The 22063-nt window shown below is 47.6% G+C and overlaps 1 long non-coding RNA gene across 2 annotated transcripts in view; it reads right to left on the bottom strand.

The window, feature by feature from the left end:
* Nucleotides 1-677: 677 nt before the first annotated feature.
* Nucleotides 678-22063, bottom strand: part of LOC141077580 (uncharacterized) — a 24530-nt gene continuing 3144 nt past the window's right edge. The window contains exons 1-3 of one of the 2 annotated variants that reach the window (XR_012227592.1): nucleotides 12146-13403; nucleotides 1760-2108; nucleotides 678-1605 (exon numbers count right to left, since the gene is read on the bottom strand). This is a non-coding gene — a long non-coding RNA (uncharacterized lncRNA). Of the gene's footprint in view, nucleotides 1606-1759; nucleotides 2109-12145; nucleotides 13404-22063 lie in introns of those variants that run through there. The other variant, XR_012227593.1, reaches the window with a different exon arrangement.

The following is a 22063-nucleotide window of genomic DNA, read 5'->3' as shown; positions in this document are numbered from 1 at the left end:
CCTTAACCAAACCATACTTAACCCTAACCCTAACCCTAGTGACAGCCATCTGCGAGTCCTCTTTCAAGCCCCAAGCACCAAAATCTTCGTATCTCCCTATAACCCTATGTTCTTACATTGAAGAGACTATGGCATGCTTTTGTGACAGCCATCTGTGAGTCCTCCTTCAAGCACCAAAATTTTCGTATCTCCCTATAACCCTAAGGTACCCCAACGTACCCTAACCCTAAGGTACCCTAACGCATGCTTTTGTGACAGCCATCTGTGAGTCCTCCTTCAAGCACCAAAATCTTTGTATCTCCCTATAACCCTAAGGCATGTTTTTGTGACAGCCATCTGTGAGTCCTCCTTCAAGCACCAAAATCTTCGGATCCCCCTATAATCCTAACCCTCGTATCTCCCTATAACCCTATGGCATGTTTTTGTGACAGCCATCTGTGAGTCCTCCTTCAAGCACCAAAATCTTCGTATCTCCCTATAACCCTAACGTACCCTAACCCATACCCTCTGTGAGTCCACCTTCAAGCACCAAAATCTTCACATCTCACTATAACCCTAACCCTGTCCACAGTACTAGTACATTCATGATGCACAAAACACAGCATCCTAAAATCACTTGTACACCTGGGGACATGACTAAAGCAATGGAATGTATAAAAACCAGAGTGCACTCAGTAGAGGTTTCAAAACTGGTTTATTAACAAAAGACAACATTTTTACACAATTTTATCTTGCCATTCTACACATCCTACATGAGATCTAAAGTAGGCCACAAATAGGTCATTAGTTGAAGTTGGCCAAATGAGGGAACAGAGAGTGTGCGGAGTGAATTCAGGCAATGGTTTGGCAGCTGGTTCATCGAGTTCAAAGTTAGAGTGCTCTTTAGCCATCACAAAATTGTGTAGAACAACACACTCCTTCACCACATCATGCACTGCCTCCAATTTTAGATTAATGGCTGTGCCAAGAATGCACCATCTGGAGACAAGAATCCCAAGAGCACACTACAGTTCTTCGTGCCCTGGTCAGTCTGTAATTAAATATTTTTCTTGTGTGGTCCAAGTCCCAGCTGGAGTAGGGTTTCAGCAGCTTTTGGCACATTTTAAAGGCCTCATCCCCAACCATCACAAATAGCTGTGGCAGACCTTCAGTGTGGAGACGAGGCCATGGAAAGGGGAAATTAAAATCATGGACATGGGCTGTAGGTTGTATGGCAAAGTTCTTAAAGCCTGCAAGTCATTCCCCTGGCCAAATGCCCCAATGTCCACTGTAACAGACAGTCCGCATCTCCAATGGTCATGACTACAGTAAAAAAAAAAAAAAAAATCCTTTTTGTAGTTATAGTACTCAGATCCAGTTCTTTTCAGTTTAACTATCCATATGGGATTCCCATCCAACACACCCAAAAAGTAGGTGAAATTGCAGACTGTCCAGAATTCTTCAACAATATCAAATCGACTTTTCCATAGTGGCCAGGGTCATAAATTCTAACCAGAGAAGGTCCCATAATGCCCAGCAGATATCCACAAATATTCCTGACAAGGTGGACATTCCAAGCCAGTACTGGAAGTGGAGTGAAGAAAGGGTTTCTCCAGTAGCCAGAAACTGCCAGAGAAAGAACAAAAATTAGTAATAGTTTGGCAAAGCATGGAAAATAACCAACAAAATATTACAACATCGCATTACAATAATTATGCATGCTTAAAAATCGTACATGGCAAAACAATTATGCAGACATTGCTTGCTAAATATTACACACCTTAATGTGACCAGGAGCCATTCCTCAGGGGGAATCACACAACAGAGCTTGTGTCCTGTCTCCACATGGCTCCTTGAACACGAGAAAGCAAATCCATGAAGGTTTCTTGGGACATCCAAGTATAGTCACTCAATTTCACTAGTTTTCCCTGAAGCTCACTGTGGAAAGTGGTACGCTTCCCAGCTCTCATGGACTTCAATAATCAGATGTCTCCAAAAACGTCACTGCCGCCATCTTTGCCATCTCTCCAACCCCCCTTTGTGCTGTGTCTGGCTTTTACATTTGCTTGCCAGCAATAATGTCCAGATTCAAGTTGTAGGGAAACTCTTCCAGCACAGATCCATGTTGACTAAGGAAAAAGCAAAAAAATCGGAATACTTCAGCTGTTAACAGGGTCTATTATAAAGAATTCCCATAACATGCCCACTGGTGTCCCATTTGTGGAGTCTGTTTCAAGACTTTTGCTAGGATTTTCATCCTGTGAAATGTGACACAGACAACACATACACCTAAAATACAAACATGCAAAATTGCATGGAAAAGCATACAAACACTGTTTTTTGGCAACATGCACACACACACTGATGCATCTAAAAATTGCTGCGCTTACATGCATTTGCTGTTTGCATTTCAAGTGCTCACAAGAGGCTGCGCAAAAACACGCAAATGTGAAACTACCTTAACCGCTAACCCCTACCCCAACTCATTAACACAGTGATGAGGGACCAATTCCATCACATCAGACAGGTTCTGTTGTGCTGGTCACCTCTACCAACCCCAAGGGCAATTTCTCTCTCCCTCCCATACCCTTGTGGGCCATCTCTTATACCTCTATGGCATACAAAGATGGCAGCAGACTGAGTAAGCTTGCATGCACACTTATAGATCAGCAGTGGGGGTGTAGCATTTGTTGGTGTCACTTTTGACACCAATTGTCATTACTGCACAATGGGATAGTACTACCAGTAAGCACCATAGTTGTCCAGCTGAAGCAAATGAGGCAGCATATGGGACACTTGAAGCTACCATTAGCAGGGCAGAGACAGTCATACAAGCATCGCTGCGGCAGGTGTGTGGGCGAGTCTAGCATCCAGGATACTGCCGGGATATCTGGGTGAAATTGCAGCATCTGTGTACAGAATAGTGCATCTTCCTAACAAGGCATCTTGGATGCGGCTACTGCTGCAACATGCATTTATTATCATTGATAGCAGATAAATTTGGCCATATTTAGCATCTGAATATATTCGAGAAACACTACACCGCCATCACTATACTAGAGGCAAACAAGCACGTAAAACTTTCACTACATTTTATTTGTGGAAACAGTGATTACAGTTAAGCAAAAGACATTTAATACACAAACAAGATCCAAGGAAAAAAAACAGCAGATATCGGCCCTGGTTACATTTTAAAGCATTCTACCTGTGAAGAAAGATAAAACAATTATAACAAATATTGCACAATACAATATACTATAAAAGGTAAATAGTGTGTGTTTGGCTATATAGTACAGAAAGGTGACTGCATCGGTGTAATAGCATCTATTTCTCATATGTATTATGTATAGATATTGTAAATACAAAAGGTGTGAACACCACTGTAATGGTGCATATGTAGTCTATATATTGTGTTTATAGTATACAAAGACATACCGATGGGTAAGCCCCAATGAGGACAGTGTTGCTGATATATGTAAAGCACTATGGAATTAATGGCGCTGTACAAGTGAATAAAGTTTGTAGTAACACAAATCATTTCTTTTCTTAATTCAGTGTACACTCAAGAGTCTTTGGGCTTCATCTAAAGGAAAATATGGGTGTCACGGGGTCCTTCTACAAAACCACACTATCAGAGCGAGGGAAGTGTGAACAATCCCAAAACCTTTATTATAGGCAAAACCAAAAGGTCCATACACAATCTACCACACTGAGAATACAATAGTCCAGAACAAATATGCAGTTCACTAACAGGATGAATGTCAAAGGAGATGAGAATCCAATAATATAGTAGACAGTGGATAAAATAGGTCCATATGCTTCCCTTTCTCTCTCTGATGTGCCGTCTTCACATGATCATCACCACACACAAAAACTGACTTGTCCAGCCCCTGTCCTCCCCAGCCCCCTCCTTATGTCCAGGGGTAGTCAGACAAGTTGGGGTGATTTTCTGGACTCCCAGATATGACAAAGGAGCTTTGTGGATTCAGAAACTACAGGGGGTCATCAAGAGACATACATACAGTCAGGCTGTAGACATACAAAGCAACAAGAAAAAACACCAAAATCAGCAAAATCGAAATATATACAAAATGATATCCACATAGCCCATCACAACCTCTCACCCCATAATAAGGGACCATGCCATGAGGTCTAGACAGGCCTCTGGCCTGCTAATTTTAGTCCACATTGATCAAATCATTTATAATTCCTTGTACAGTGGCAGGGGTAGGTCAGCCTAGGGATCCTATGGTTCTTCTTGTCGAGACAGTCAAACAGCATTCTGGTGTTGGCTTCCCTGCTTATATTGGATGGAGAAGCTGTAGGATTGTAAGGATAAGTTCCACCACAACAATCTTCCATTCTCCCCAGATACGCGCTTCAGCCATGTGAGGGGGTTGTCTGTACCATTTGTAAAGTCTCTGCCATACAAGTATGGCTGCAATATTTTTTAGCACCCATACGATGGCAAGGCACTCCTTTTCAACAGTGGCATAGTGAAATTCCCAATCCAGTTGTTTCCAACTGGCAAAAGCAATAGGATGTTCTTCTCGGGTGGCATTCACTTGGTCAAGTACTGCCCCAATTCCAAAGGTGGCTGCATCTTTCTGCACAAGGAACCTGTGCTTATAATCAGAGGCAGCCAAGACAGGAGCAGTGATGAGGGCGGTCTTTAATGCTGAAAAGGCATCCTTACATGCAGTCGTCCATGTCGCAATCTGATACATGTTCTTGCGGGTCCGGTCGGTTAAGGGCTTGGCCAAGGTGCAGAAGTTAGAAACTAATTTGCGATAGTAACCAGCAGTTCCTAAAAATGCAATTACCTGCTTTTTAATCTGGGTTCTACACCAGTTGCTTATGGTTTCCACCTTGGGAGGCTCAGGCCTTAGGGATGGCTGAGGTGCAATACCTTGGGCATAGAGTAGGGGGTGGGACCCTATTTGGCACTTATCTGGGTGAATGGTCAGTCCTGCAGTAAGGCTACTTTCACACATCAGGTTTTCGGCGTCAGGCGCGATCCGGCGTCGTGCCGGAATGCCGGATCCGGCAAATGTTTTGTAAAACCTGAAGTGCCGGATCCGGTTTTCTGCCGTATCCGTCTTGTTCTTGACAGACAAAACCGGATCCGTCTCATCCGGTTCATCTGTTTTTCGACGGATTACGCCTGATCCGGTTTTTAAAATTGACCCTTGTGGCCTTCCGAACGGGATTGGCTACTGGAAAACTAGATATAGCATGTTCCTACAGCCCTTCTTTGACAGGTTGTAAAGAAGAAAGTGCAGGTTGGAGAGAAGAGCAAGTTACTGGCGAAGATGGATGTTGTCATTGGAAATATTACCACTAGAAGTTCTGTGACGGTTTCAGGGACAATTTTCCACTATACTTTATGTCACCTCAAGGCAGAGTACACTGGGATGACAGAGTGTGAAAGATTTGTGCCCTAAACTTGTGTACCTTCTGGACCAACAGTATATACCTTTGCCAACCAAAGTTGGCTATCTTGTCATGGTCTTACTATTTTTACCTTTAGGCCACAGGTGTGTACCTGGTTGTGTTTTATGCAAAGTATTTCACCTTTTAACAAAAGTTGTGTACATTGGTAGGAAATCACCAACAACAAACACAACTTTTTAGGTGAAATACTTTGCTTCAAACACAACCAGGAACACAACTGTGGCAAAAAGCTAAAATTTACCCACAGTTATATACCTGGTTTTGAATACCTTTTTACCTTTGAAATACCCTGTATTTAACCTTTTTTTAAAACATAGTTCGCCGCAGAAATAAATGACAGACAACCATTGTGAAACGATAATTTAACTTTTATTTTAATTTTATTTTTTTTTGTTTTTAAATTGCAAAAAAATTTTTTAATAAAGGTTTTAAACCCAATGGGCATTTTTATTACAAAAAAAAAAAAACATTACAAATCGGTATACTGTGGGGTGGAAATACTGCTGGAGGGGCTGCGGGACACTTCGACACTGGGTGTGTGGAGAGAGGACTGGGATCGTGGTGGGGAAGGAACAGTTAGAGGTGAAGGTGTGGAAAAAGCTACAGAAAGGGTGGACATGTGGGAGGCAGAAGAGGTGGTGGGCGGTGGAGTGGAGGGTTGGGCAGGGACTGTAGGAGCAGATGATGTTGATGACAAGTTGTATGGAGAAGGAGTTTGGTACGGGGAAGGAGTTTGGTACGGGGAAGGAGTTTGGTACGGGGAAGGAGTTTGGTACGGGGAAGGAGTTTGGTACGGGGCAGGTTGCTGGAAGTGGGGAGATGTCTGGTACTGGTGAGGTTGCTGGTATGTAATAGGAGGGGGAGGATGGAAAGTGGCTGGAGGGGGTGCAGATGTAATAGGAGGGGGAGGATGGAAAGTGGCTGGAGGGGGTGCAGATGTAATAGGAGGGGGAGGATGGAAAGTGGCTGGAGGGGGTGCAGGTGGAGGAACTACAGTGGTGGGAGGTGGAGGTTGGGAGGTAACCTGCTGTAGAGCACCGTGGCACGAATGCATTACATGCATCTGCTGGGTAGGAGATAGTGTTGCCATGCGCTCCACAACAGACCTGAAAAAGGTGTGGTTTGGCGAAGATCTTGCTTCTGAATGCATGGTTTGCAGAAGTGTCTTCACCTCCAGAATGCTGGAGTTGATCTGCTGAAAGCCTGCGGAGATTTGCTCTGACAAGACTTTGAGACAGTTCTGGAAAGATGCATTCAGATGCAAGAACTCTTGCGCATAACTCTTTTCCTGACCCCTCTGCCGCTGCCGCCCAGTACCCGCAGGTGTACTAGAGGTGGCAGGGGCAGAAGGGTGGGGTAAAGGGAGAGCGATCTCCTCACCAGCAGCTTCATGTAATGTAGGCGGCCACGATGCTCCTGTGCTGGTGGATGGGACAGATGGGTCGAATGTGTGGGAAGGCTGGGAAAGTGCAGATGTACCGGGGCGGTCGAAGTGTCCCTCGGTGCCGGTCTCCTCAGGGATCGCCTCAGAAGGGTCCAATCGTGCAGGCTCCCGAGTGCTGCTCACCGTGCTGTATAATAAAGAGAAAAAAAAATAAAAATTAAAATACTGACATGGTATGGCCCTGGCTGAAAAAAAAAAGTTACATCTAACATTTTTTTCACATGTGGTGTGTAATATTTACCTTCTGGTGAGCATTGTTTCCCAGAGGAACGACAGGGCTTCTGCGTACTTGTACTTGCTCCTGCGTCCTCCAGATCCACTAGGGGCCCGCATCTCTTTATTGAACTCCTTCTTGAAACAATCCCTCACAGACCGCCACCGATTCACAATTCTGTTCCCTGAAACGAGAAAGGAGTGGTTAGTATACAACATCAGTGTTTCACAAACTCCAGTCCTCATGGTCCCCAGGGGTCATGTTTTCAGGATTTCCATAGTAAATAGAAATCCTGAAAACATGATCCGTGGGGACCACGAGGACTGGAGTTCGGGAAACACTGGTTTACATCAAGCAACCGGTACTGTATATACTTACGCTCTTTAATCTGGGCCCGAGCTTCGAGGTCCTCCCAGCGGCCCACAAGGAGAGAACAGATTTCCTCCCAGAGTCGTCGGGTAACGATCAGGTCAGCGTGGCGGCGGTCAGCCATATTCCAGAGCGGCTCCCTTTCTCTGACGAGATCGATGAGGCGGTCCACATCAATCCCTCCATCCTCACCGTCAGAGTCGGGAGCACGCTGTGAAGGCTGTTAAAGAAAAAGACAAAAATAACATAATTAGCCTCCACAAAAGAAATGAAATAAAAAGTGCAAAAAAAACAAAGCAAAAATATTTATACTTACACGTTGGTGACCGCCGCGTTGCTGTCGCCGACGACCCTGGGAGGCACTGCGAGGACCTCTTGGCCGAGCACCAGATTGGGAAGACTAGAGAAGAAAACAAAAAATGTTATGTCTTTGGATGTAGGCATTTGTTTGCTGTGTGTGGTCTGCAGAACATTGTTTTCTATGTGTTGTGTGTAGTGTGATGTTGTGTTTCTGCGTTTGATGCCAAAATCTTACCAATTGTGATCCCACTCCAGGTGTCTGTCCACCCATTCCTTCTTCTTCTGGGAGCTCCTCTTCATCTTGTGATTCCTGTTTTGAAATAAAAGGCAATGAATAGACATATATTACAGAGATGATGGATTTTGGAAATAAAAACTTACCGTCAAACGCTGACGATGCGAGGGAGGGCTCCCAGAAGAAGATGTGCTGTCCTGTTGATGGCCAGACTCCATGGCTGTGGGTATTGCTGCTGCCAGTGCTGCCACTGCATCTCTTTGGCGGCTGTTGAATAAAGAGAAACAAAGGGGCAATGAATATCTTGATATTCCATGGCCCTAGTTTGGAGGAATGGGGGATTTGATAATTACCGTCTCTCATCTGCTTCTGGACTCCCCTCCCGTTGTTCAGCATGCTGCTCCATTTGGGGTGGTGCTGATGGTGCTGCTGCTGCAGATGTCTGCTGCCTTCTCCTGCTCCTGGTTCTTGGCTTGGGTGGCATGTTGGGTGTGGCTGAGGGTCCCATTGTCTTGCTTTTATATATCTCCTGTGGGCAGAGCTACTGAGCATGCTCAGACCAAAAAACCTGATCCGGCCGACGGATCAGGCATTCGCCGGATCCGGCGCATTGCGCCGCTCATAGGCTTTCATTGTGTGAAAAAGCCGGACGCGCCGGATCCGGCGGGTACGGCTTTTTCGCCGGAGACAAAAAACGTTACAGTAGACGTTTTTTTCCAGACGCCGGATCGAGACACATTGCGACACATTGCCGGATCTGGCGAAAACCGGATGAAACGCATGGCCATCCTGCGCAAATGCAAGTCAATGGGGGGGAAACCGGATCCGGCATTGCATTTCGCCGGATCCGGTTTCTGTCAAAAGCGCCGGATCGCGCCTGACGGCGAAAACCTGATGTGTGAAAGAGGCCTTAGGATACAGTCTAGCACTATGCCCAAGTGTTTAAGATGTTCCTCCCAGGCGGTGCTAAAAATGGCAATGTCATCCAAGTAAGCACTGGCAAAGTCCTGACATAGATTGACTGTTAGAACAACCAACAGGTCTCTGGAAAGTAGCAGGAGCAGTTTACATCCCAAAGGGCATTCCCAGGAACTCAAAAAAACACAAATGGAGTAAGGAAGGCCAAGCGCCCTCCGTTAGGGATATCTGCCAGTTCCCCTTGCTCAAGTCTAACGTGGTCACAAATTGGGCACTGGCCAGACAATTTAATAGATCACCAATCCTGGCCATGAGGTAAGCAACACTCTTGGTGGCATCATTTAATCATCTGTAATCAACACAGAATCGTGTCGTACAATCCTTCTTGGGGACTAGGATGACAGGAGAGGCCCAAGAACTGAGATGGATGAATAACTCCCAGTCATTTCATCTCCTCCAGTTCATTTTTATCATACCTTGAACAGCCTCTGGAATCCAGTAGGCAGCCTGCTGGATGGAGCATTGTCTGGGGGTTTCCACATGGTGGCTGATGAGAGTAGTCGTCCCCAGCATTGACAGGAAAGCAGCAGCCCTCAGTACTGCAAAAAATATCGTCCTTTTGTATATCCGATAAATGGGAGCCCAGAGGGACTTATTCCTGTGATCCTCCCACTTGGGCAGCCTAGAAAAGATCATAGCGACACTCATTGCCGGCGCTATCACTAGGGGGTTGACAGACGGCTAGACCAGGCAGACATCAGTCATGGTAGTCTTTCAGCATGTTAACGTGGATGGTTTTCTGTTGTCGACTACTAGAGTCCAGAGCCAAAACATAGTTAGGCTCATTAATTTTCTTGACAACCTGATAAGGGCCTTCCCACACTGCTTGAAGCTTATTGGCTGGGGAAGAAGTTATCATGAGCACTTGTTGTCCTTCCATTAATTCCCTGTTCCTCACATTATGGTCATGCCAAGATTTTTTGGTTTGTCTAAAGAACATCAGCAAATGGCCAGTCCAAAGTAGCTAGCTGGGAGAGAGTCTCTGAACTCTAAAACATAGGGAACGATGGGCATTCTGGTATCGGAGATCTCTCCCTCTAAATTAAATGTTCTTTCAGAAGAGTGAGGTCCACAGACCTTCTGGCTAAGCAGTAGTTTGAAGGGAGAGAACCCTGTGGACTCTTGGGGAACCTCCCAATAGGCGAAAAGGAGATGTGGCAGGTACTTTTCCCAGTCTCTCAACATCAGCAAGAACCCTTACCACATTTTTCAAGGTTCCATTAAAGTGTTCACATACGGTAGTACATTGGTCTGCAGGTGGTGTGAATGGCTCTAACACCACAGGTATGCCATAGGGACTGGACCAGATATGACATGAACTGAGGGCCTTGAGCCCATAATATTTCACTAGGAAACCCTACACGGGTAAAGATGGTAGCAAGGGCCTCGGCTACCTTTACTGCTGTAAAACTGGACAGGGCCAAAGCTTCAGGATACCTAGTGGCATAGTCCACCACGGTCAGGATATATTTTTTCCAAGACCACCTGGGGTGGGCCAGAAGACCTGTGATGTCGACAGCTACACGTTGAAATACTTCAATTATGGGCAGGGATTGCAGGGGTACCTTATGTCGAGCTCCCAGATGACACATTGGCTGACACACATCGCAGGTGCGGCAATAATTGGCTACTGAGTGCAAGATGCCAGGCCAGTACAAACTTTAGGCAAGTCAATTTTCAGTCCTTTTCCTCCCTTCATGCCCACCCAAGGGGATGTCATGGGCCAGTTAGAGTAGCTGTGCCCTGTATTTCTGAGGGACAAGGAGTTGCCTGGTCGTTGCATCAGGGTTGTCCTGGTCAATGACCTTTGTTACACAACAGTGCAGTCAGTTTTCTTCAGTGAAGCCATCCCCATTATCTCCCATGTGCCCATTTTCTGCCTTTCACCTAAGGGCTGCTAAGGTAGTGTCACCCTCTATTTCTCTCAAAGACTCCGCTCTGTCCCAAGACTCTCCCAATGTAGTAGCAGCAAACATATCGCTTACCGACTGATGCGATTCATGGGGATTGCTCCCTGGTGAGATCCGGATGATGTAGTGCTTAAACCTCCTGTAGTTGGGTGGCTGCTCCCACAAATTGGCACTGTAACTCCCCAATGTCGTTCCCAAGGAGGATATCTACAGGAAGTCCTCCCATAACTCCAATCAGGGCCGGATTAAGGTTGGTGGGGGCCCCTGGGCAGAAAATCTGGTGGGGGCCCCCATATCATTAACATTTTAGCCATAACAGTAGAGCGCGAACTGTAGCACTCAGATGTACAATCTAATCTTATCCTCTTGTTCTGCCACATTCAGGTTTACAGTACTACAATAGAGATACAGTCCAGGATAACTCAAAGCAGTCAAATTATAGACAGAAAGAGTTACTCACATTTTTTTATTGAACCCAATGTTAAGACAGCCAAGGAATAATAAAAATGCAGAAAGGGAAAGTTTTCACCGGCAGCAATTGTTGCTAACTACTGTATAACAATATGCTCTCCATTGTATTATCTCCGGAGTACAGCTCCCCCCCCCACGCAAGGGTATACAGCTCTTGCCCCCTACAAGGGTATACAGGCAGCTTTCCCCCCCATGGGAATACAACTCCCCCCCCCCCCCCAACGGGTAGACAGCTCTTGCCCCCTACAAGGGTATACAGGCAGCCGTCTCCCCCCCCCCCCCCCCAGGTAATACAGTTCTCCAATGTTTCATCTTTATACAGTTCCCGTCTCCAGGTATACAGGCCCAAATGTACAGCTCCCCTCTCGCGCATACAGCTCCCCCGATCAATATATAGCTAGCTGGAGCCTGGAGGCAAGGGGGTTAATCACCGTGGCGCTGCAGAGTTGATTGGCGGGTACACAGCAGGCGGCGCACGATGATCGTGAACGCGGCGAGCAGGCAGAGGAGATCCACAGGACAGGAGGCATGACAGAAAGAAAGAACAGAGAAAAGAGAAAACAGAGAAAGAAAGAACAGAGAGAGAGAAAGGAAAGAACACACACACAGACAGAGACAGAGACAGAGACAGAGACAGAGACAGAGACAGAGACAGAGACAGAGACAGAGACAGACAGAGACAGAGAGAGAGAGAGAAAGAAAAAAAAGGATCGATCAGAGAGATAAAGAAACAGAGATAGAAAGATTCTATAAATATACTATAGCAGCCCGGCTCCCACTGTAGTGCCCACCTGAGCCTCCCGATGGAGGAAATATAACGATCCGCTCACATGGCCGACATCCACAAGTTCAAGGCGATCCTGCTGTCCGCGCTGTTGGAGGAGGACATGGTGATGGATCTGAAGCATTCCCTAAAGTGCCTCCATGGTACCGTCACAATCTCCTCCCGAAATTACCTAATTTCCGGTCAGCTTCTAGCACGTCACTTCCGGTGGAACGTCACATGCAAATTTTAAAGTGCTCCTAGGGGCTCCGCCATGTACTCCTGTGTCCGCACGAAAAGTAAGATCCCAGCCGGGGCAGTATCTCTCTCAAAATCGGGACTGTCTCGCTGGGAGGTATGAATTCTCCCCACCATACACCTTGTACACATATGGCACCGCATACATCATACACACACGGTTCCGCTTTTTATGCCTCATACACACGGCTCCGTTCTGTACACCTTGCACACACACACACTGCTCAACTCAGTACACACATGGCTCCACTCCGCAAACCTCGTACACATGCGGTTCCGCTCCACACACCTTGCACACACGCAGCTCCGCTCCATACACACACGTGGGGCTCAGCTCCGTACACGTGCGATCCGCTCAGTACACCTCACACACTCGCGGCTCTGCTCCATACACCTCATACACACACACACACACACGGCTCCGCTCCGTACACACACGTCTCTGCTATATCCACCCTGTAAACCCTCCCTGACCCTACACAAACTTCACCTCATCCAGGACGATGAGAACCAGCACAGACAGCAGAGTCCTGCATAAACCAAGGGCTGATACTGGGTACTGGGGGAACATTATACTGTGTATGGGGGGATGGCGGTACTGAGGGAACATTATACTGTGTGGGGGATGGCAGTACTGTGGGAATATTATACTGTGTGAATATTATACTGTGTGGGGGTGACTGTAGTGGGGAACATTATACTGTATGTGGGGGGATGGTGATACTGTGGGAACATTAAACTGTATGTGAGGACGTGATACTGTGGGAAAATTATACTGTATGTGGGGACGTGATACTGTGGGAAAATTATACTGTATGTGGGGACAGGAAAGGGACATTGCAATATGTGTTTTGTTACTTCCTGTTTTCCATACTTGGGTCACATGTACAAGGAACAAAATGCTATGATTCTTAGAAAGTGACAACAAAAAAGCACCAAGATAGTCTCAGCTCTGAAAAGGTTACTGCCCCCTCTGCCCAGTAATGGGGAATCTCCAGCACCTACCTCCACATGCAGAGCCACACTCCACATAGAGAATAATTGAGCCTCCAGCACCGACCTCCACCTGCAGATCCGCACTCCACATAGAGAATAATGGGGCCTCCAGCACCGACCTCCACCCGCAGAGCCGCACTCCACATAGAGAATAATGGGGCCTCCAGCACCGACCTCCACCCGCAGAGCCACACTCCACATAGAGAATAATGGGGCCTCCAGCACCGACCTCCACCCGCAGAGCCGCACTCCACATAGAGAATAATGGAGCCTCCAGCACCGACCTCCACCCGCAGAGCCACACTCCACATAGAGAATAATGGAGCCTCCAGCACCGACCTCCACCCGCAGAGCCACACTCCACATAGAGAATAATGGAGCCTCCAGCACCGACCTCCACCCGCAGAGCCGCACTCCACATAGAGAATAATGGAGCCTCCAGCACCGACCTCCACCCGCACTCCACATAGAGAATAATGGAGCCTCCAGCACCGACCTCCACCCGCAGAGCCACACTCCACATAGAGAATAATGGAGCCTCCAGCACCGACCTCCACCCGCAGAGCCGCACTCCACATAGAGAATAATGGAGCCTCCAGCACCGACCTCCACCCGCAGAGCTGCACTCCACATAGAGAATAATGGAGCCTCCAGCACCGACCTCCACCCGCATAGCCGCACTACACATACATGGCTGCTCTCAGTGCTCAGTGCTGTGCGCACAGGACCTGTGATGGAGGTCACAGGAGGGGAGGAGACAGGGGTCACATGATCGGGGGCCCTGACACCTTACCTCCTGTGATCTCATCACAAGCCTTTGCACGCTACCAGCAGCATCAGCGTTCACGCTACTTGTAGATGCTGCTGGTAGCAATAAAACATAATGCCGCCCCCACGGTCACTGACTTTTAGGTGGGGAGAAGATGGAGTGCCATTGCAGCAGCCAGCAGGAATGTGGTGGGGGCCCCCTTAGAAGCTCTTGTGGTGGGGGCCCCGGGGCTGGAGCCCCGCCTGCCCTGCCTATAATCCGGCCCTGACTCCAATCCAACACAGTTTTTCTTCACAGCCATAATCCAAATGCACAGAAGCTCGCTGTATACATTTGCAGGCACCCCCAACCAGGACAATGGGAATTCTCAGACCCTGGTGAATTGCCTCGGCTCAAACCACACAAGGGTCAGCGATAGTCAAGAATGCCCCCGTTTCTCTAAATCCTGACACTTTGTATCCATCAATAAAGACATCCTGCAGGTGGTGTTGCCGTTGCTCTGGGTAGCTAAAGGCCAAAGGCTGGAGTCCATACACTCCAGGATGGGCATCTATGGTGCAGTGGTCGGTGGTCCACTCTGGTGAGGGTCGTGGTAGCTCTTCCTCAGGCAGGATGGAGTGTACAAGATGCACTGGATGAGGTGGGTCTGCGTGGGGCTCCCTCTGAATCCTTGAAAGACAGCCAGACTGCAAATGTCCAGGTTGCCCACACCCATAACATCTATCTGTGATACCCCCAGGTAGTGGTCAAAACTGTTGGGGCCTAGGATTGTGAGGCATGATTATACCTAGTTGCAAGCCGATGACAAAGGGCAGATATAATTGGAGGGGGAGGGGGCACGGGAGCAGGCCGTGGTTCATTGTCCAGAAGCCTCCTCCATTGTGGTCGGATAGTAAGAGCTTCATCAGCCAGGGCGGCAGCTCTATCCACGGTACACGGCGTGCGCTCCCAGACCCATTCCCGTACCTCTGCGGGGCACTTGGCAAGAAAGCGTTCTATAAGGAACACCTGTATAACATATTCCACAGTAAAGGTGTTTTCTGCTTCCAACCATCTCCGACATGCCTGGGACATCTTACGTGCATAAATCCTAAATGATCCCCCTGTGGTGCATGGGAAGTCTCGGAACTTGGCCCTCTATGAGTCTGGGGTGATAGCATGGTAATTCAGGATGGTCCACTTTACAATGTTATAATGTCGATTCCACTGTGCATCAATGGTTTGGTAAGCCTCCGCCATGCTACCATTCTGGAGTCCCACTAACAAATGCATCCAGTAAGAGTGGGGAACCTCCATCACAGCACACTGCTACTCAAAAACCTTGAAGAACCCCTCAACATCTCTTAAAGCCTCATCAAATAGCTTAAACGCTGTCCAAGTGATGCGTACAGGTTCCAGGATCGTTGGGGTTACACTCCACATTGCGTTACTCCCCGTTTCAAGCTCCATTGCTTCACATCTCTGCTGTGCCCGTCAGGCAGCCTCCTCCTTGTACTCCTGGGCCCAGAACCACCATCTCTTCTTCGCACAACATGAACCACTGGCTTTTTTGGATGAAGATCCCTGTCTCCAGTGCTCATCCTTCAGACATCTGGGAGGAGGTGGCTGGGCTAGCGCCCACCAGTAGGTCAATTAAGGATTCTTTAGTCAGTCCCTGGTAATTCAGGGCCAGGTCTCGGGCTCTCATGTAAGCTGGATACAGTCCAATTTCTGTACTCATTCTGTGGGTGGTTCTCCATTGGGCTACACTCTGTTTATCCCACCACTGCCACCAGTTGTCATGGGGCCCTTCTCCAATACCACACAATCAACAGAGCAAGGGAAGTGTGAACAATCCCAAGACCTTTATTATAGGCCAAAACCTAAAGGTCCATCAACAATCCACCACACTGAGGATACAATAGTCCAGAACAGATATGCAGTTCAGTAACAGGATGAGTGTCCAAGTAGATGAGAGTCCAATAATCTAGCAGACAGAGGATAAAATAGGGTCATATGCTTCCCCTTTTCTGACGTGCCCCATAGGCATCATGCTATAACTAGCGTTCCTGCGGGTCGGGTGACCGGGGGTCACTAAAATATCACCCGACCCGCAGATACAGGACAACATGCAGTTAAGCCCGGGGGGGGGGGTGGCTTTGCACCCATGTGGTTAGGATCACTCTGATTGGCTGTTTCACTTTTAACAGTCAGAGCGATAGTAATATTTCATCAGTGAAAATTGATGAAATATTACAATCCAGCCATGGCCGATGCTGCGCTAGCATCAGACATGGCTGGAGACACTAACATGACCCCCCACACACACGGCTGGTGGGGGCGATCGGCCCCTGCCACGGACTGACTGCAGCGATGGGTCACGCAGTCACAATCTACTTCCCCTCCCCTCCTGTCCCCCACACTGTCCGATCCCCCCCCCCCCCCTCACCCTCCCCGGTACCTCCCCACTGTCCGATCCCCCCTCAACCTCCCCGGTACCTCCTATGTCCCGCTTTGCCTCCCGGTGTCCCACCATCCCTCCTGCATGGGTGCCGCCATCTTGGAAAAAGGCGGGCGCATGCGCCTGCCAGCATTTCCCAGCTGCAGATTCATTTTTTTTTAATTTTGATCACCGTGATAAACTCTCAGTGATCAAAATAAAAATAAGGAAACCACCGCCCCCTTATCACCACCATAGGAAGGCACATGTAATAAAATATTTGTATTTTGCAATTAGGGCTAGGGTTAGGGCTAGGGTTGGAAATAGGGTTAGGGTTGAAATGAGGGTTAGGAATAGGTTTAGGGGTGGGTTGGCATTGGGATTAGGGAAAGGCTTGTGGTTAGGGGTGTATTGGGGTTAGGGGTGTGTTGTGGTTAGGATTGTAGATAGAATTGAGGGGTTTCCACTGTTTAGGCACATCAGGGGGTCTCCAGATGCGACATGGCGCCACCATTTAATCCAGCCAATTTTGCGGTCACACAGTCAAAACAGTGCTCCCTCCATTCCGAGCCCCGACATGTGCCCAAACAGTGGTTTACCCCCACATATGGGGTATCAGTGTACTCAGGAAAATTTGCACAACAACTTTGGGGGTCTAATTTCTCCTGTTACCCTTGGAAAAATAAAAGATAGGTGGCATAAAAAAAAAAAAAAAAGTGATTATTTTCACACCTGGGCAATATAAAATTCTGTGAAGCACTTGGGGGTTCAAAGTGCTCACCACACACCTAGATAGGTTCCTTGGGCGGTCTAGTTTCCAAAATGGGGTTACTTGTGGGGGGGGGGAGGTTTTCCACTGTTTAGGCACATCAGGGGCTCTGCAAACGTAACATGACACCCACTGACCATTCCATCAAGTCGGCATTTCAAAATGTCACTACTTCCCGTCCGAGCCCCGACGTGTGCCAAAACAGTGGTTTACCACCACATATGGGGTACCATCGTACTCGAGACGAACTGGACAACAACTTTTGGGGTCTACTTTTTCCTGTTACCCTTGTTAAAATAAAATAGTGGGCTAAAAAATTTTGTAAACGCAAAAAATGATTGTAACGCAGAGCCGTGAAACTATAAAGTGCTGAAGAACTTGGAGGTTCAAAGTGCTCACCACACATCTAGATTAGTTCCTTGGGTGGTCTAGTTTTCTAAATGGGGTCACTTGTGTGGGGGGGGGGGGGGGGGTGTTCCTCTGTTTAGGCGCATCAGGGGCTTTGCAAACGTAACATGATGCCCGCAGACCATTCTATCAAGACGGCATTTCAAAAACGTCACTACTTCCCTTCCATGCCCCAACGTGTGCCCAAACAGTGGTTCCCCCCTCATATGGGGTACCAGCATACTCAGGACAAACTGGACAACAACTTTTTGGGTCCATTTTATCCTGCTACCCATGTGAAAATGAAAACATTGATGCTAACGGAAATTTTTTGTTGGAAAAATTAAACTGTCCATTTTTTCCTTCCATGTTGCTTTAGTCCCTGTGAAGCACCTGAAGGGTTAATCTTCTTGAATGTAGTTTTGAGTCGCTTGAGGGGTGCAGTTTTTTAGAATGGTGTCACTTTTGGGTATTTTCTGCCATATAGACCCCTCAAAGTGACTTCAAATGTGACGTGGTCCCCCAAAAAAAAAAAAAAAGTTTTGTAAATTTTGCTGTAAAAATGAGAAATCGCTGGTCAACTTTTAACCCTTATAACATCCTAACCAAAAAAAATTTTGATTCCAAAATTGTGCTGATGTGAAGTAGACATGTGGAAAAATGTTAGTTACTAACTATTTTGTGACACCTAACTCTGGTTTAACAGAATAAAAATTCAAAATTTGCTAAATTTGCCAAATTTCCGTTTTTTGACACAAAGGCAAAAATTGACCTAAATTTACCACTATCATGAAGCTCAATATGTCACGAAAAAACATTCTCCAAATCGCTAGGATCCTGAGTCACTACCTCATAAAGGGACACTGGTCAGAAATGCAAAAAATGGCCAGGTCATTAAGGTCAAAATAGGCTTGTCATGAAGGGGTTAAGGAACTACAGGGGGTCATCAAGAGACAGATACACAGTCAGGCTGTAGACATACAAGGCAACAAGAAAAACAATATGAAAATCAGTGAAATAGAAATCTATACAAAATGATATCCACATATCATATCACACCATCACAACAGAGTGTGCAATATATTGTATGAAGGACTAAAGGAAGACCGAGGAGTGCATAACATTATATGTAGGACTATGGGGAGCCATTTCTATAACCTGGAAGGCTATGTAGAAGGCATGATAATGTTTGGAAGGCTTTGAGAATTCCTATATGGAGGACTGTGTTGAGGGCGTTCACACAGTACAAAGTGGTGTGGGGGGCATTAGCCTGCATGAATAGCTGTGTGTCCCAGGTGTACTGGGGGTCACCATGTAATGCCAAAGTAGTTGAGGGGGGTACAGTGGGGGGGGGGGGGGGGGCACACTGTGTGGATAAATAGATTTAAATGTTTTCATTTGTTTTTGGCTCTATGGCTGAAACTCAATACTATGGATATTCACAACATTTATAATATATTATATATACACACACACACACACACACACACACACATACAGTTAAGGACCCTCAGTCAGGTCAGTGGTCCGAGCCTGAGCAGCCACCAGCTGATTCCTGGCCGTGTCCACAGCTCCCCACACCTCCCCCCCTCCATGTGAGCTGGTCAGATCGTGTCTCTAGCGCACAGCGCCCCCCCAGGTCAGACAGCAGAAAACAGGGGGTGAATGGATAAACTGCCCAGCTACAAAATATACTCACCCCGCCTTACACATCCCCATTCTAGTGATTTGGGGCTGTTAAGTAATTGTGTTTGTTTTTTTAAACGGTCAGCCTTTGGAGGGTGCCTTGATCCTAAAGCACACAGTTAAAATTACACCTGTGACGAAAAAGTCACTGACCCAGTTTTTCAGGGTCTTTCTTCATCGCAGTGGAATGTTAATATGTGCAGTAGCATCAGCTAAGGATTCCTTAGATTTTCCAAAAAAAAAAAAAAATGCATATGCGGTTTGTAAAAACATCATGCGTTTTTTGAGGGAAAATCTGAGGAATCCTTAATGTGTGCAGTAGCATCAGCTAACATTCCACTGCGATGAAAAAAGACCCTGAAAACCTGGGTCAGAGTGACTTTCTTCATAGATCGCCTCTGACAACCTGCCCACAGGCTCTTCCAGTCTAACAACCTCATGTTAATTCACCACAGTGCCTTTTTTTCGCTCAGTAGGCAAAATTACAGAATCAAAAACATGTGGCAGTGTGCCACGGAGCTGCACTTGCTTGCGTCCCCCAGGGGAGAAACAAATAAAAAGTCATAGTGGGGCGCCGAGGGTCTTAAAAGTTGCAGAAGACCGCGTGCTACCTCGTTCTAAAATCTTTTCATGGGACTAAAATTAGAAGAAAAAAAAAAAAAAATTATATGTCAGTCATGCAAACCTTTAATCCCATAACACAGACATTAGAGTTCCATTAACAAGGCAATGCTGCCACCCAGTGGTCCATCAGTAATTAAAAAAATAGAATGACACCTGGTGTTCATTGCTGTACTGCAGGAAAAATGTCCAAATTTTGTACCTGGTAAAGTGCAGAAAGGGGCAGCAAAGGGGCGAGGCATTGAGAGCCGGGTAACGAACAGATTTTTTTTGCGTTATCCGATCTGCAACAAATTTTTGGCTCCGTCTGGCGGGCTCCTGGGAGTGTGTTTGTGGCACAAAAAATACCACTACTCATTGTTTTTTTTCCCCCCACTTACTCAGTGAGGCTGGGAGGAGAGTCCCTAGAGGCTATCGCTTCTGGCCTCAAGCGCACTTTCCCCCCCTTCCCCAGCTACCAACGCTGCGGGCTGAGTGGGGGCACAACCCACTCCAGGGACAGTGGCAGGTGGGGTGTTTGACTGGGGTGGTACGCCTGTCAAACCGTAACGCAGGTGTCCTAAGGCAAGCTCAGGGAGGCCAGAAACATCCCGTGGAGCAGAAGGGCAAAAGCTCGCTTGATCTTCAGTATGAATACAGACAGTGAAAGCGGGGCCTCACAATCCTTCTGACTTTTTGGGTTAGGAGGTGTCCGAAAAGTTACAACAGGGATAACTGGCTTGTGGCGGCCAAGCATTCATAGCAACGTCGCTTTTTGATCCTTCGAAGTCGGCTCTTCCTCTCATGGTGAAGCAGAATTCACCAAGTTTTGGATTATTCACCCACCAATAGGGAACATGAGCTGGGTTTAGACCATCGTGAGACAGGTTATTTTTATCCTACTGATGTGTTGTCACAATAGCAATCCTGCTCAATACGAGATGAACCACAGGTTCAGACATTTGGTGCCTGTGCTTGGCTGTGGAGCCAATGGGGCGAAGCTACCATCTGTGGGATTATGACTGAATGCCTCCAAGTCAGATTCCCCCCCTAAACGTGATGATACCGCAGTGCCGAGGAGCCCATCCCGGCCAGGGATAGCCGGGGGTCCCCGAGCCCCCGGCGAGAAAAGCCGCACGCCCCGTGGACCGGAGTGCGACCGGAAGCCCTGATGCCTCTCTCCTGGAGCACATCGCAAGTTTTTGCAGGGAATACAGTGTTAAATCATTCATAGACGACCTGCTTCTGTCTCGGGGTTTCGTACGTACCAGAGCAGCTCCCCTCACTGCAATCTATTGAAAGTCATCCCTCGAGAGAAGCTTTTTTCCCCCCCATCCCAAAAGGGGTTTGCCTCCACCAGCAGGGGGGCGCAGTCGGGCCGCCTAATGCAGCGGTCCGCAGTGTCTCCCCCCCGGCAGCTGCGCTCTGCCGCCCACCATCCTGTGAGCCGGCTGTTCTCTGTGACGGCTGTCAAGCTGACAGCCGACGCAGAGAAGGAGGCCGCGCCGGCTCCCAGGCAGCAGTTGTACTGGCGTCTATACAGACGCCTGTACAATTAGCTCTGACCGCCGGGTCAGAGCGACGTCAGCAGCGTGATCATGTCATGTGATCACGCTGCTGACGTCACTCCCCGGCGCCCAGAGCAAACGCTGGTGGTAAGTGTGCTCCTCTGTGGAGCTGAAGAACCACCGAAGATGGGAGATGGGGGGTGGGTTAATGAGTGGGGGGGTTAATGAGTGAAGATGGGGGTTAAAGTGAGGGGGGTTATTGAGTGGGGATGGGGTTAATGAGTCGGGGGGTTAATGAGTGGAGATGGGGTTTAATGTGGGGATGGGGGTTAATGAGTGGAGATGGGGGTTAAAGTGAGGGGGTTAATGAGTGGAGATGGGGGTTAATGTGTGGGGGTTAATGAGTGGGGCGTTAATGAGTGGCTATGGGGGTTAATGTGGGGATGGGAGTTAATGAGTGGAGATGGGGTTAATTAGTGGGGGTGGGGGGATTTGGGAGTAGGGACAAGGGATTATTGAGTGGGGATGGGGGATACTTAATGTGTGTGGTGGAT

The sequence above is a fragment of the Dendrobates tinctorius genome, unplaced genomic scaffold, assembly GCF_039654945.1.
Source record: "Dendrobates tinctorius isolate UK_male_01 unplaced genomic scaffold, ASM3965494v1 ptg000458l, whole genome shotgun sequence".
Taxonomy (NCBI): domain Eukaryota; kingdom Metazoa; phylum Chordata; class Amphibia; order Anura; family Dendrobatidae; genus Dendrobates; species Dendrobates tinctorius.
This window is presented reverse-complemented; position numbering and strand designations above follow the sequence as displayed.